At 37.7% G+C, this 15483-nt stretch overlaps 1 long non-coding RNA gene across 1 annotated transcript in view; it reads right to left on the bottom strand.

Annotated features, from left to right (window-relative positions):
- The window catches only part of LOC128046960 (uncharacterized), a 63876-nt gene extending 52558 nt beyond the window's left edge, over positions 1-11318 (bottom strand). Inside the window, exon 1 of the long non-coding RNA XR_008199278.1 lies at positions 11268-11318. This is a non-coding gene — a long non-coding RNA (uncharacterized LOC128046960). The remainder of the gene's footprint in view (positions 1-11267) is intronic.
- Positions 11319-15483: the final 4165 nt, after the last annotated feature.

The raw sequence follows: 15483 nt of genomic DNA on the forward strand, positions 1-15483 counted from the left end.
AATAAAATAAAATAAAATGACTGGTAATATATAAGGACTGGTGGTGAGCATTAGCATACAGTTTTAATTGTAGCACTATGAATAAACAATGATAAAAAAGAAAGTACATAATGCTTGCTCTTGAACAGGTCTCAGTAATTGATGATCTTAAAGGTAGTGGTGGTTTAGTTGCTAAGTCTGTCCGACTCTTGTGACCCCATGAACTGTAGCCTCCCAGGTCCCTCTGTCCATGGGATTCTCCAGGCAAGAATACTGGAGTGGGTTGCCATTTCCTTCTTCAGGGGATCTTCCTGACCCATGAATTGAATCCAGGTCTCCTGCATTTCAGGAAGATTCTCTACCAACTGAGCTACAAGGGAAGCTCTACTACGTAATGTACCAATTCTAAAGCTGACATCTTCCCCAGGAGTATACAGTAAATGGCAAGAAGGAACAGGGACAGAACATAGACTGCTTTAAACATTGACTTTGAAACCATGCAAGCATTTTATGGGCTTCCCTGGTGGCTCAGACGGTAAAGAATCCACCTGCAATGAGGGGAGGCCTGGGTTCGATCACTGGGTTGGGAAGATCCCCTAGAGGAGGGCATGGCAATCCATTCCAGTATTTTTGCTTGATGAACCCTCATAGACAGAGGAGTCTGGCAGGCTACAGTCCATGGAGTCACAAAGAGTTGGACAAAAAAGTTAAATCTCTAAACACTGAAGTTAAAATGAGATAAATGAATCTAAATGGGTAACTAGTTACTGGCATAATAACACAGAAACTAATCAAAATAACTTAAAAAAAAAGTTTTGGGCTGTATATCCCTAACAGTATAGGCCCTAAATGACAAAAATTGCTGGAAAAATTTAAACAGTTTTTTTAGGTGAGTCAGAGTATTTGCCTGCCAGTGCAGGAGCTGTAGGAGACACAGGAGATGCTGGTTCAATCCCTGGGTGGGGAAGATCCCCTGAAGGACGAAATGGCAACCCACTCCAGAATTCTTGCCTGGCCACGGACAGAGGAGCCTGGAAGGCTGCAGTCCTTTGGGTCGCAAAGAGTTGGACACAACTGAGCACACACGTATATATGTTTTTTCAGTCATATTATAGATAGTAGTGATTGTATTGCAATTGAAAAATGGTAGGTATGTAAAGTATAATTCTGTGATCTTGTAATTCTGTAATTCAGTGTCCTTCACAAGCAAGATTCTTGGCAAGGGAGAAAGGAAAAACAGATGTCAGAAATAAGAGATTAAGTAAAGACCTTTTAGTCCTGAATTTGAAGTATCAATATGAATCAATGATATTTTTACTTGAAAAAAACTATTTTCTAAATTTTTCAACTGAAAATTCCCATAAATACTGATGCACCCATTAACAACGAGTACCTCCAGCACCTAGAATTTAGTGCTAAAATCTACTTTCTTTCTGAAAGGAGCCAGAGCTCCTTGGAGAAACAGCTAATTCCAGGACCAGGACAGGAAATGTACAGATCATGTTGTATGCTCTTGTCACATCAAATAATAAGGAAGCTATCAAAGATTACTAGGTTTATGTCAAAGATTTGGGAACCAACTTGCAGAGACGGTCAAAGATGAGACAATACAAAGACCAATGAGAGGAAAAAATACTTCAAAAGATTGAAATATATCAAATAAGTTTAAATCCAGGAGTTCATAATGATAATTAAAAATTTATCAGCAATTGAAAGACACTAGTGAACCAACTCATTATCTTGAAAACTTATAAACAAAGAACTACTGGATAATGAAATAGAAGAGTAAGATTTCCTTTTTTTTGTTGTTATTTTGGCAAATAAAAAAAAAATAACTGATAGAATTAGAATATCACTGTCTTGTAACCCAAAATGAAAGCAGGGGTCCTCAGGCTTTTCGGCACCAGGGACCAATTTCGTGTAGACAATTTTCCACATACCAGGGATGGGGTGGGAAGGTTTGGGGATGATTCACGTGCATTACACATATTGTGCACTTTATTTCTAATCTAATGCTGCTGCTGATCTGAGAGGAGGTACCGTGGATGGCTGGGAGGTTGGGGTCTCCTGAATTAATGGATCTAGGCATACAGTTACTGCTAATATCAGAAAGAGCAAGATAACCAGATAGGTGTCTCCTGATGGAGGAAAAAAGTGCCTCCTAAAAAAAAAAAAGTATTTTCAGAAAATCAAGTCTGAACCTGGTCAATCCTCCAGATTCAAAGACTAATTTATAAAAAATTCAGAAGGAAGAGGAACACATTAAACTATACTTTGGGGATATAATCAGCAAAATCCTATAGGACATGCAATCAAGTTTCTTCAGCAAATACATTACAAAGAGAAAAAAAAAAGACGGAGTCAGAAACCAATAGATGAAAAGCAACTTAAAATGAATATATTAACCAATCACTACATGTGAGCCTTGTTTGGATCCTGATTCAAACTAGAAAAATTTGTGACATTAAAGTGATAATTGGAAATTTGAACACTGAATATTTGATAATATTCAGGAATTATTAATTAAAAAAATATGATCATGATATTGTGTTATATAAAATAAGTCCTTTTCTTTTAGAGTTACATACTGAAATATTTGTTCATAAAATAAAGTGTTATCTGGAATTTGGCACAAAATAATTTGGCAAGATAAATATAGGGTAAGGGTACTTTGTTGAAGCTGGATAATGGCACATAGGGAGTTTACTACATTGTTCCCTATATTTTGGGGGCTAAATGTTCAAAAATAAAACATTTAAAACAAAAACCTGCATGGCACTGTCATGCCCTGAAGGCACTTGAAATATCTGCAATTTTCTCTGTTAAGGAGTTATTTCTTTTCCGCTGTGTCTGAAAAAAGCAGCCAGTGCTGCATGCGAGACCAGCGAGGGTTAAAGAGAACAAGCAGCTGATACATCTGGGGAGCATTAGCTTTGTAAAGGACAAGCCAGCATGAAAAGGTAACCGGAAGAAGCAGCTGAATATTCTCTGGTCAAGCCTTGAGGTCATCTGAATTAAGGGACTGTGGTTTACAGTCTAGCAGAGGACATTTATCATTTCAGCACTTTGTTTCAAACCCCAGCACAAGAGTTCCTTTGGTTTGGAATTGTATCAAAACCAAGTAAAAGACTTTTTTATTCTCCATAAGCAATTTCAAATGTTTTGTATACCTTTCAGGAAAGAAAAGGCAGGATTTATAATATAGTAACAAAAATTGAATGTCTCTTAGAGTTTTTTTCTACATTACAAAATTTTTCATTAGCTATAAATGTGAATATGATAAATACTTCTTTTGACTGTCCTATCAGTTTATGATCTACAGTATGTATTATATGTGGCACTGTGAAAAGCATGGTAGTTACAGGGTTATTGCAATTTCATGGAATATAAGACTGAAATAAAACAAAATTATCTAAAATATTGACTCTGCCATTTCTCCGCTTGTTGGGTTGGAAAGTCTATTTTGGTTTCCTCATCTGTAAAATAGGATATTTTGTAGTAAGGTTTAGAGATAATGCATAAAGCACCTCAACCATAGTTTCAATATGTGGAAGAATTGTCATTTTCAGGTTTGCTTTCTTATAATCAACGAATTCTGCCACTTGCCTTTGAGTAAGGGCATCTTTCAGTATGACATCTTTCTCTTTTTATAAACACCACTACTAGGTGCTGCTGCTAAGTTGCTTCAGTCATGTCTGACTCTGCGACCCCAGAGACGGCAGCCCACCAGGCTCCCCCGTCCCTGGGATTCTCCAGGCAAGAACACTGGAGTGGGCTGCCATTTCCTTCTCCAATGCATGAAAGTGAAGAGTGAAAGTGAAGTCGCTCAGTCGTGTCGACTCTTAGGGACCCCATGACTGCAGCCTATCAGGCTCCTCTGTCCATGGGATTTTCCAGGCAAGAGTACTGGAGTGGGGTGCCATTGCTTTCTCCAATAGGTGCTGTCCGATGCTATCAGATCAATCTCTTCTGAAGAAAAAATTGAAATGAGTCAATGCTCACAGATTCATTTTTCTCTTATGGTAAAACAATGTTTCTTAAAAGTTAAAGACTTTTGGATAACAATGTGCAATAAAGACTCAAGTACAATATCAGTTTTAATCTTCTAATACTCTGATAACTAATACTATGAAAGATGCAAAAGTGTGTAGTGGATTACACAACTGGAGAAAACACAGCTCTGCCTGAGTCAAAATGGAAATTGAAGACTAAATGTGCTATACTTCAGCCATTCATAGCTTGAGCTGCAACATGGCCTCTCTTCCTGGTCTCTTGTCTTTTCTTATTTAAAAACAGCAGTGAATAATTAAGATGTATAAACTGTTTTGATGCAATTTTAATGCATATAACTTCATGATATGCTTATAATCAGCCACATCTATATTGTAAATTTCATTCAAACTACATGATAAAATAAGTCCCTTTCACTTACAGCAAAAGCTAAGACTAGCAAGTGTTTTCTATCAACTTATGTGTCATTTAATGTAGGACAGAAGTTTACAAAGCAAGAAAGCTGGTAGTTTAAGCAACAGTTAGAAAGGCCATGAAGCCACTCTATAATGCTATGGGCCTACTTTCATTCCTACTAGTTACATCATTGACTAGAGACTGAGACTCTGGGAAATACTATACTTTTTATTGTCCTCAGCATATTTACTATATAATCAATCCAAATCCATCGCAGAAAGATTAGACGTAGTAAAGTTAAAAAACAAAACAAAACTAATATCTCCCATTCAGAAGTAATTACCATTATTACAGACTTAAGCATCTCTATCCATATTTTGTATGAACATAAGAAAAATGTAATTTTACAAATATTTGGCCAACTAGGCATGTTTCATAACTTATTTGTCCACAAAACTTTTGATATTCTTTTGCAAATATTTTCAATGATACTTAATACAGATCAACATTAAGAACTGTTATAACACAGCATTTTGTGATATGGAGGACATATACTTAACCAATTTTCTGTTGCTTTTTTTTTTTCTCTTTTTCTTTTATATATATATATGTCTTGGATATAGATCTTTATACTAAGGAAATATAATGTGTGAAAATTCCCAGAAGTGAATTTTAGTATGTTTTGAGTTCTTCTTCCTAATCTCCCAGTTTGTGCTTCTTAAAGAAAGTAGCTTATTCACTTTCCATGGCATACTTTTCTGTTAGCAACACAGCATGTAATGGAAAAAGCCACAGAAGGTGGATAGGAATAGGTTTATTTACTTATTTATTTATTTTGGTTTGCAATCCCTCTGAAACAGGCTTGCTGTCAAATGAGAAAAAAATTTCTCAGATATCTGATCTGACCATTGTTGATCAAGCCAAGGAATGTACAAAGGCATTAAGAGGAGACATATGTGATCTGAAACTGTGGCCCTATAGGTGCAGCTGGAACCATCCCTGAGTTTTAGAATAAATCCATTTAAACAGGTACTTTAGAAAGTTTTTGAACAGTTAAAAGTTTAACTTAGATATAGCTTAGTTCCTTACAAAGTCAACACTATAATATCCTTTGGCTACTTTTAATTTTATAGATAAAATCTGACTTATCAAAGTGCTTTGTGCATTATGGTTCTTCTTCATAAGCTTCTAAATTTCAATTTTCTACTCTTTTAAAGTCAGCCATTTCCCATGAACAAAACCAGAATAAAATGTCCTGTTTCAAATGCAGAATTGGGTTACATTTCTGGTTTCAATGATTATGCATAAGAAATACATTTTGGTGACTGAAGCTCTGTAATTTTTAGTGACTAACTATAAAGAAAATATTTACAAAGAAAAGTTTTAGTCAGTGTCTATGTGCTTATACACATTGATATCCCCTCAGGGTCCATTCTGTGAATGTTCTCATTTTATAATACACTGTTAGCACTACCTACCTCAAGCACCTAATTTAGGAGCATTCTGCACACAAGAGGAGTCAGCTTGTGGCCAAAATTAGAATGAAGCCAATCTTCCCAACAGATCACTCATTTATGCATCTCTGCTCATGGCTTGGGTTTGTCTGCATTTGGTAGAAGATGAATACTGCTAATCCTGGCAAGTGAAAAGGTTGCTTAAGACTTGAATCCAGAGAACAGAAAAATGTTAGGACTCAAGAAAGTAAGGACAAAACCAGAAATGAAGAAACACTCATGAATAAGGCTGAGGTACATGCAAGTGCAATCAAGATCTGGGATCAGTACAACTGCTTAGATAAATGGTACCCTTTATTAAAAGAAAAAAAAGTGCTTTCCCTAGGTCTACCCTGTCTTGTTATATTAATACCACACCTACGCTTGGGGAAAGTCTGACCAACCACGTGTTGACCATGTGCAAATTGTGTTCAGATTGGTTTAAGTATGTCCCATTTGTTAGTTGTGTTAAAATTAGTTGCGTATGTCACTCTGACAATTACTGCTGAGTCATAGTAAGAAATCGGAAAGCGTAAGTAGAACAATAAACAAAACAGAACAAATAATCAGGCTTCTTTTCTACCCTGATTTGGCAGTGTACTGGTGAGCAGCTGGGGAAATGATTTGCTTGGCAGTAGAAGCCTCCAGGTCTACAGGGATACAGTTAGTAGGAGTTTCACCAGGAGAAGGAGTTTCAACACAATGAGGATTTTCATCAGGTAAGGTCAGTTACCTAAGCAGCCTTTGCAACAGAGAGCCACTGGTCACACTGCCCATGACCCACAGCCTCACTCCTAGCTTAGTAGGTAAGCAGCAACTCATACCAAAGAAAAAGTAGGAAGAGATTCGATGTATAACATGGGTAGGTGTAGTACTAGGAGTGGGGAAGCTATCTCGATGCATACAGTGTCACAAGTCCTCATGGTGAGGGCCCCAGTATCAAGCATATGGCAAATCCATTAGTCAGGGAAATCCCAGCTAGCTATGGGATTGGAGGCTGCAGCCCCCATAGTTTGTTGAGTTAATGTCATCACAGAATTCTCTAACAGACTAGAGACTGCCAGTTTTGTAACTGGTACACAACACCATGTTGGTCCAAGAAAGGAGGTAGTTAAGGGGCAGAAGTGACAACTAGATTAAAGCATGGATGAGGAATTTGAAACTGACAGATAATCCAGGCAGTGCTCCTAAAATAGATAGTGAACTGAAGTTCCAAACCCAATCAGGACCTTCAATCAGCCTTGATGCCAATTTTGCATCTGGAAAATCCCCCAGGACCTCTAGTTCAATTCAGTCACTCAGTTGTGTCCAACTCTTTGCGACCCTGTGGGCTGCAGCACGCCAGGCTTCCTCTAGCAAGTCGATCACCAACTTCTGGAACTTATGCAAACTCATGTCCATCAAGTCGGTGATGCCATCCAACCATCTCATCCTCTGTCATCCCCTTTACCTGCCACCTTCAATCTTCCCCAGCATCAGGGTCTTCTCTAATGAGTCAGTTCTTCGCATCAGGAGGCCAAAGTATTGGAGTCTCATCTTAAGCATCAGCTCTTCCAATGAATATTCAGGACTGATTTCCTTTAGGATGGACTGGTTGGATCTCCCTGAAGTCCAAGGGACTGGGAGGGAGCCTTATGCTGAGGTGACCACTCACTTCATGGTCAGTACTAGAAGTGAGTCCAGAACAGCCCAAGTAAAGAAGTTGAAGTATATACACAGGACTTTAGAAAGACCAAAACTGCTGCCACACAGGTTGGGGACAGATCTTGCACTACCATCCGTGTAGTGGTGGTGAGTGAACACTATTACATATTAATAATAGGAATAGACTCAATTCAGCCTAGAGGAAGCCTCTGTTAGGACAAGTCCCAGGAAGCCACAACCTCTCTGAGCAGGGAAGGAAAAGTGGAATCTGAGTCTGGTAGTCAATCCTGAATGATGATGGAGTTGGAAAGAAAGAAGCACTTGTGACAACAAAAAAGTGAGGGTCATCTGTTATATGACTTCTCCCCTATTACAGCGGTCATATCTCAAAGGGAATGGTAGAGCCACCTAGCCAGGCATTTTGGAAATTTTAGGAAACTTCTCCACTTTTTGGCACACTAGTTGGGAAACCTTATGGGCATTCAGTAAGAAGGTTCAGGGATACATAGTGTCCTGCAATTAAATATTTGTCTTACACCTGCACAACTCCCAAATTGTCTCACTGGATATTTATATAGAAGAAAAAAAAAATCTATCTAGAGACTAATTCCTTTTATAGAGAACACAAAAAAATTCTATGCTATTCCAATATACATTGAATCTTGTAATAAAGACTGTAAATTGAGGAGGTATTTGACTTGATTATAATGGTTCCATGAGGCATTCACCATCTCAGAAAACCACATCCCTGAGAGTAATGCTGCTAATGATGTTTGGGCAACCTGCATAACACACCTGGACTGTTAAGAGTCTGTAGCTATCACATTCACATAGATTCTACACCTAGTTGCCAACACTGGGATGCTTGATTGTCTGATGATACAGTCATATCTGAGTTATTAAGAATTAAAACTAATTAAACTAAAACAAATATATAACTGTTATTATTGTGCAGTTGCTATAAAGAAAATAAATAAAGCCAAAAGTTAGCTATGAAAAAAGATTAATAAAACAAATAAACTCCTAGCAAGATTAATGAAAAAGAGAAAAGGCTCAAACTACCAATATCAGAAATGAAAAAAGGAGACATCACTAGAAATTATGCAGGCATTGAGAAGGTAATAATAAGATACTATTTAGAACTGTGGTTCCCAATCTTTTTGGCAACCAAGGACCAAACAGTTTTCAATGGATTAAGAAACAGGGGTGATGGCTTCATGATGACTCAAGCTCATTACATTCATTGTGCCTGTATGCCCAGTCGCTCAGTCATGTCTGACTCTTTACAACTCCGTGGACTGTAGCCCACCAGGCTCCTCTGTCCATGGGATTTCCCAGGCAAGAATACTGGAATGAGGTTTCTACTCCAGAGGATCTTCCCAACCCAGGGGTCAAACCCAAGCCTCCTGTTTCTCCTTTACTGGCAGGCAGATTCTTTACCACCGCACCACCTAGGAAGCCCTAATCTAATGCCACCACTGATCTGACAGGAGGTACTGGTCCACAGCCTGAAGGTTGGAGACCCCTGATTTAGAAAATTACAATAATTACCTTGAAAACTTATTTTTAAAAAAGTCAAATTTCTAGAAAATCTCAAATTACCAAAGTGCCACTTAAAGAAAAAGAAGATATAAATAGTTCTACATCTATTAAAGAAATTGAACTTGAAATTCCAACCTCCCCACAACTTTAAATAACGTACATTTTACTCAAGGTCTTCCAAAGATTAAAAAATCCCTGTTGACTTCTATAATGAGCTGAGCACTTCCTTGACCTCTACAACCCAGCAAGGGCATTTCTTTCTCCAAAAAGGAAAGCTAAAAACTAAACTCTCTCTTCAAACTAGGTAAAATTCTAAAGAAAATAATTGCAAACATAATTCAAGCTCTATACAGAAAGGATCATATATCACAACCAAGAAGGATTTATTCTGAGAATATCATGTTGGATTAACATTTGGTAATGGGGTAATGTAATTTAGTAATTAACAGAGAAAAGGAAAAAAATATGGCTTACAATAGAGGCAGGAAAAGCATTTGGTAAAATTCAATACTTGTTCATGATAATAACTTAAAATACTCTAGAAATAGAAAGATATTTATCTAATGATAAGCATCTCAAAAGAACACAAATAGTACAAATACAAAAAAATCATTTCAAATTTAGAGGTAAAATTTCAAGCTTTTATCATAGGATTGGGAATGAGACATGGATGCTTACTATCACCACTTACTGTATAGAGCAGGCATCACAAATCCAAATGCCTATACGGGTTATGATGACAGAGAAAGGAGGGATCTATGGAATTTGAAAGAGAAGCTTCTGCCAAAAGTCATTCAAATTCAATTACAAAACAAGACCAAACAAAACCAAGACAAAACAAAACAAAAATCACTGGCCCAGCCAAACAAAATATCTGCAGGCCAGATTTAGTCTGGAGTCTGCAAATTGGCGAACTTGGTTGAGGTTATTTTGGGCCCAGCCTTTAAAGATTCTTTCATATAACCAGCTGATAGGACAGGATACAAAACTTCACATCCTAAGTGAAAACACTAATAAGTATACTACTACCTGAAGAAGATCTTATGTATTAGTAGATGTCAAAGCCTAAGCTAAACTGTCTTATTTGGAAAAGAAAGCTGAAAAGGCAAATCACATAACAGAAAGAATAAACAATACAAAGGATATTATATGAAAAGGGAGGCTTAGACTGTGGGCCATCAGGAGTAGTGATATAATAGCAAAACCAGTTGGTTATGAATTATTCTAAGATATCCCCAGGGTACCTCTGACTGAATTTGTCATATTGTGCAAGTGTGAAAGTGAATAAAAAATCCATTATAGAGTTGGCTGTTTTCATTTGTTAAACCCTTCCCTACACTTTACTATTGGAAGTGTTCTGCATGTAATAGCCACTGGTGAAGACTTTGAATAGTTTTCTCTCCTGCTGTCTTTGATGTTCACAGTGACTGGGAATGGTCCTCTATGTCCCTAGACTGGTGTCATCAGCTTGCTCCTGGGCTCACTGTTGCAAACACAGGAAGGCAGAAGGAAGGCAAGCCATTTTGCTCAGGAAGAGCAACCTCTTGGGTGGTCCATTTTGCACATGTGTTAAGATCTAGCTTGACCCAGAACCGCCTCTCATTTTGCAGGGAGAGGTTCATGGAATCTTTGGTGCAGTGACTTTCTGAATCTAAACTGACCTTGGCTTTTGTGTTTCCTTGGAAAATCTTCTCTCAGCTTTGCAAAGGGATGAGCTTTTTGCCTACTTCCCAGAACGAGGTGGAGATTGCATGCAGATGGCCAAAAGTCTAAATCTGATCCCCTCTGGTGCCTTTGGCACTTGGTGTGGGTTTCCCAGGTCAGCCAGTTAGGCAGCTCCAAGAGTTCACCCAGAGTCCTCAAAGGAAATCTCATCCTTGAAGCAAGATGTGCATCAGTGGACAGAACTGACCACCCTCACAGAGGTCAGTCTGGGCTGTCACCCACATGCCCCCTGCCAGGCTTGGCACATGGCTACAACTGCTTTCAGAAATGCCAGCATTTGGAGGAGGTCTTGACTGTGTTGGCATTTATGATCACAGCTCTACATTTCAGATGATGTGACTTGGATTCTTCCAGTTTGTCTTCCAGCTTTCTTGTCCTTCAGATAACTAAACTACAATGGCTGCCACCAAAAGCCTAAGCCAGTGACACCAGGAACCAGGGGAGAAAATAAAGCTATTTCCTACAAATTCTACTTACCTTTCTTTGCACTCCATCCTTTTAAACCACCTCCAGTTGTCTCCTCAGTTCACTAAATCGCCTTTAGTTTTTTCCTAAAAAAGAAGGATAAGAGGAAAAAAAAGTTTTTCTTTTATCATATGTTGCTTCTAGAGCTTCTGACATATAAGCTAGTTTTCAGGAGTTTATCACATTCACTATTTTATTTTTTGCAGAAACCTTGCCTGAGGGTCAGAGTTCATACACATATTTTATTTACTCAAACTGCAGCTGGGTTGTTACCCTTTGCTATGAATGGCACCATTTGTACCAAACAATAATTATTGGAATATCCCTTCAAATATAGCTTTGGTTTACATGAAATATCAAGCTTTTGTTGAAAAAAAAGTAGTTTGTTACCTAGGGCAAGTCTAAGCTCAGATAGAGGAGAGATTTAAATTTGGGTAAATTAGATTCATTATGCTGGATCTTGTGGACAGAGATCCTAATTTATTACCTTATATGTCTTGTGCCTAAATGGGGCTTTCCAGGTAGCTCAGTGGTAAAGAATCTGCCTGCCAATATAGGAGACACAGGAGACATGGGTTCAATCCCTGAAACAGGAAGATCCCCTGGAGCAGGAAATGACAACCCACTCCAGTATTCTTGCCTGGAAAATCCCATGGACAGAGGAGCCTGGCGGGCCACAGTCCATAGGGTTGCAAAAGAGTCAGACACAACTGAGCACACATGCACATTACACATGCCTAAATAGAGTATAACTGGCAGGCACGCAATCAATGGCTGTTGAATGACTTTGTGGGAGGAAGTTTACTATTGGAATTTAGATATCTCATTAAGAACACTGGTGGGGATAGAAGTGTCTCAAAATATGAGCCAAATAATTATAGACCACATCTTTTAAATTCATATATATTAAGTACTTTATTAAATGGAAAAACAATGACTTGAAAAATACCACTGATTTTAAATCATTAAAATTCGTATGGGGAAAAAACATGGTATACCACAGGTTCCAGTGGTCTCTGTCCATCTAGAAGTGTGAACAGCTAAAAGGAAGCAGACTTCACTAGTAAAGACAACCTGACTGTCTTCTAAAAGCTAGGCAGGCATATTGGCAAGACCAGTGATGTCAGAAGCATGACAAATACTTCCTAAGCAATAGATTTGGCAGTGAAAAAAATTTTCATCAACACGGTACCACATTGGGAAAACTCCCTTCCACATTTTTGTCTGTGTGACTTAGGTTGGACTGGCTCCAACCCCAATTCTAGCCCCCAACTCTAGACTAGAGTTGATCCAAAGATTTTGAATAATGCCATCAGAAAAGGTATGCATTTCCTTTGGTAGAGTTATGAAGGTGATAAGCATGAGGACTGAGTTATTCTGTCCATCTTTACCCCTAGGTGGGAAGAGTCTTTCAGAGAATGAAGATAATGCAAAGAAACTCAGAAATAAAAGATCAATACAGATAGTTTTCTGGTCATCACAATCCAGCTATACCTGAAGCTGCTATCTGTACTGTTTAGTGGAAAATTTTTTAAAGTCCATTTCCCCTCAGCATATCTCCCTCCATTGTTTTTCCTCAGCTCTCAGCCAACAAAGTAATATTTTCCTTAAAAAAATAGGTCCCAAATAATTTTTTATAATTAACTAATAAATGACCTATGTCTCTATTACATATCCTAATGCTCTATTTTAAAAGTATCTTTCCAAGCATAAAACTATTTGAGACCTTATCATCTTAATATAATTTTTGAGAAAAAACTCAAAGAACTCAGAATATAGTAGTACATTGTATTCTGAATATAGAATACAGTAGACTTTCTAGCTATTGGTCTAGCTCTTTTCAGAAGGCAGAAGAGCTATTTGTAAGAATAAAAATGATTAACCTGCATGTAAAAGCAGAATTTTTCTAAATTAAGAGCAATAACATAGGCACTATAAATTCTGCTTAACTTGTATTCAACCTCTGTATTTTTAGCCCCTTCTACACAGAATTGGGTCAGGGAAGCTCCATTCTCTCATCTTTATGCATCCACACTTCTGGCACTGATTTAATTTCTAATTGAAAAGTCACCACTGCTAGTCTGGTAGGCACTTGAGAGAGGTTCAGACCTTCCTTCTTCCCAACGTTATCATGCTAGGTTCCCAGAGGTGGAACTTTCACTTGTGACACGTGGACCACAGTTTTGTCCTCCCTTTGCTATTTTTTTTTTTTTTCTGCCTTTGCTATTTCAACTGCCTGTGATGACTTTAATCATTCTTACAAATTGGCTGGCTTACGCTCCTAGCACTCAGCTACCAGGACGGGGAGCTACAGGGAATCAATCTCCTGCATGTATCACATTACCTCTCTATTCCTAAAGCCCTACCATTTGAAATTAGGGATTTAGTAGAGAGATTCAGCTTACATGATTTGCCCATAAAAAGCACCTCTAAAGATCCAACAGCTTTTTGTTGTTGGGCTGTTGTGTCTAAACACAACATACTTTGGTCCCCCTTCTCTCTTTGAGAATCTTGGCACTTGTCCCCAGTTCTAGTTTGGTTTTCACCCCCAAAACATCTGAAACAAGTGTCGGATGAGCTACAACAAATTAAGTTTCTAGAGAAAGGCACTAAAACTTAATGGAAACTCGGTGGCCACATTACCCAGAAGTGTGGTGTTATCACAGCACAGCTTTCCCTGGCCCCCAGAGCCCGTAATCAAGAATCTGCCCATGCAAAGCGCAGTCCAGGCAGACCTTAGAGCTACATTTTGCAGTGGCAACTGTTCCCATATGCAGCAGATGATTTCTGATTCCCTTGGTCTCTTTCAGATCTACATTCATCTATTTGCCTATTCATGACCAACACTACACTGTCTCAATTAATGTAGCTTTATAAGCTCTGGCATCTGAGAATAAGTCTTCTCATCTCACATTTCTTCTTTAAGAAAGTCTTGGCAATCTTAAGTCCTTTGCATTTCCTTATAAACTTTACTATCAGCTTGTCAAATTAAAAAAAAATCCATAAGAGTTTAGATTGCAGCATTTCATAGACAATAAGATTGAGTTTTCCAATCCATTCAAATTTCTTAACACTATTTAGATTTAGGCTTTCTTTAATTTCTCTTAATGTTTGCCAGGTTTTTTGTATAGAAGTCTAGCAGGATTTTATTTAGATTCATTCCTAGGTATATAACATTATGATGCTATTATAAAAGCATACACTAAATTTTGTTTCCTTTTTGATATATAGAAATGAACTGATTTTTAAATATTGGTTTCATGTACAGAAATCTTGCAAAAATTTCTTTAAGTCTTATGATTTAACTATGAATTATTTTTTACATGTTTATATATTTCACAGTATCTGAAAATAGTAGAAGTTTATGTTTATTTTTTATTTCTAAACTTTAGACCTTTTCTGTCTTTTTTGGTTACCTGCTGTATTACTATGAACTTGAGCAATTGTAGAATAAGAGGGATGACATCTTTGCCTTATTCCCAGTTTCAAAGAAAATAATTTCATTGTTTCATCACTAAGTGTATTTGCTGATGTTTTGTTGTTTTGTTTGTTGTAGATATTCATTATTAGATTACTGAATTGCCTGTTTGAACCTCGTTTGCTGAGTATTTTTTATCATAAATGAATGATGTATGTTTTCATCATTATGTTCATTTTTACTGCATCTGTTGAAATTGTCATGATTTTGTCCTTCAGTTAGTTAATGCAATATATTACTAGCAGCCAAATACCACTGAGTGCTAAGGATTAGAATTAAAACATTCTGTGAAGGCCAGGAGCTCAATTTTGTCCACGAATGTCACATTGCTTATACTAATAGCACTTATAAATGAGAGCAGGTAAATCAGAGGATAGGTTACAAGGTACTTTTCGAAGACAAAAGACCTGACAGGAAAAGTAACCAAAGCAAAGTGATATAATATGTTGTGAGAGCCATGAGATTCCCAGGTGGCACAGTGCTAAATAATCTCCTCGCCAATGTAGGAGACACAGGTTCAATTCCTGGGTCAGCAAGATCTGCTGAAGTAGGAAACAGCAACGGACTCCAGTATTCTTGCCTGGAAAATCCCATGGACAGAGGAGCCTGGTGGGCTACAGTCCATGGAGTCACAGAAGAATGACTGAGCACACACACATGAAAGTCTTAGTATTAATGAGGCTTGGTGAGCACTTACCACATGCAATATCTAACATATCCTGAAAAAAATCCAATCACTTCTACTTGAGA

Source organism: Budorcas taxicolor, chromosome 4 (assembly GCF_023091745.1).
Source record: "Budorcas taxicolor isolate Tak-1 chromosome 4, Takin1.1, whole genome shotgun sequence".
NCBI classification, from domain to species: domain Eukaryota; kingdom Metazoa; phylum Chordata; class Mammalia; order Artiodactyla; family Bovidae; genus Budorcas; species Budorcas taxicolor.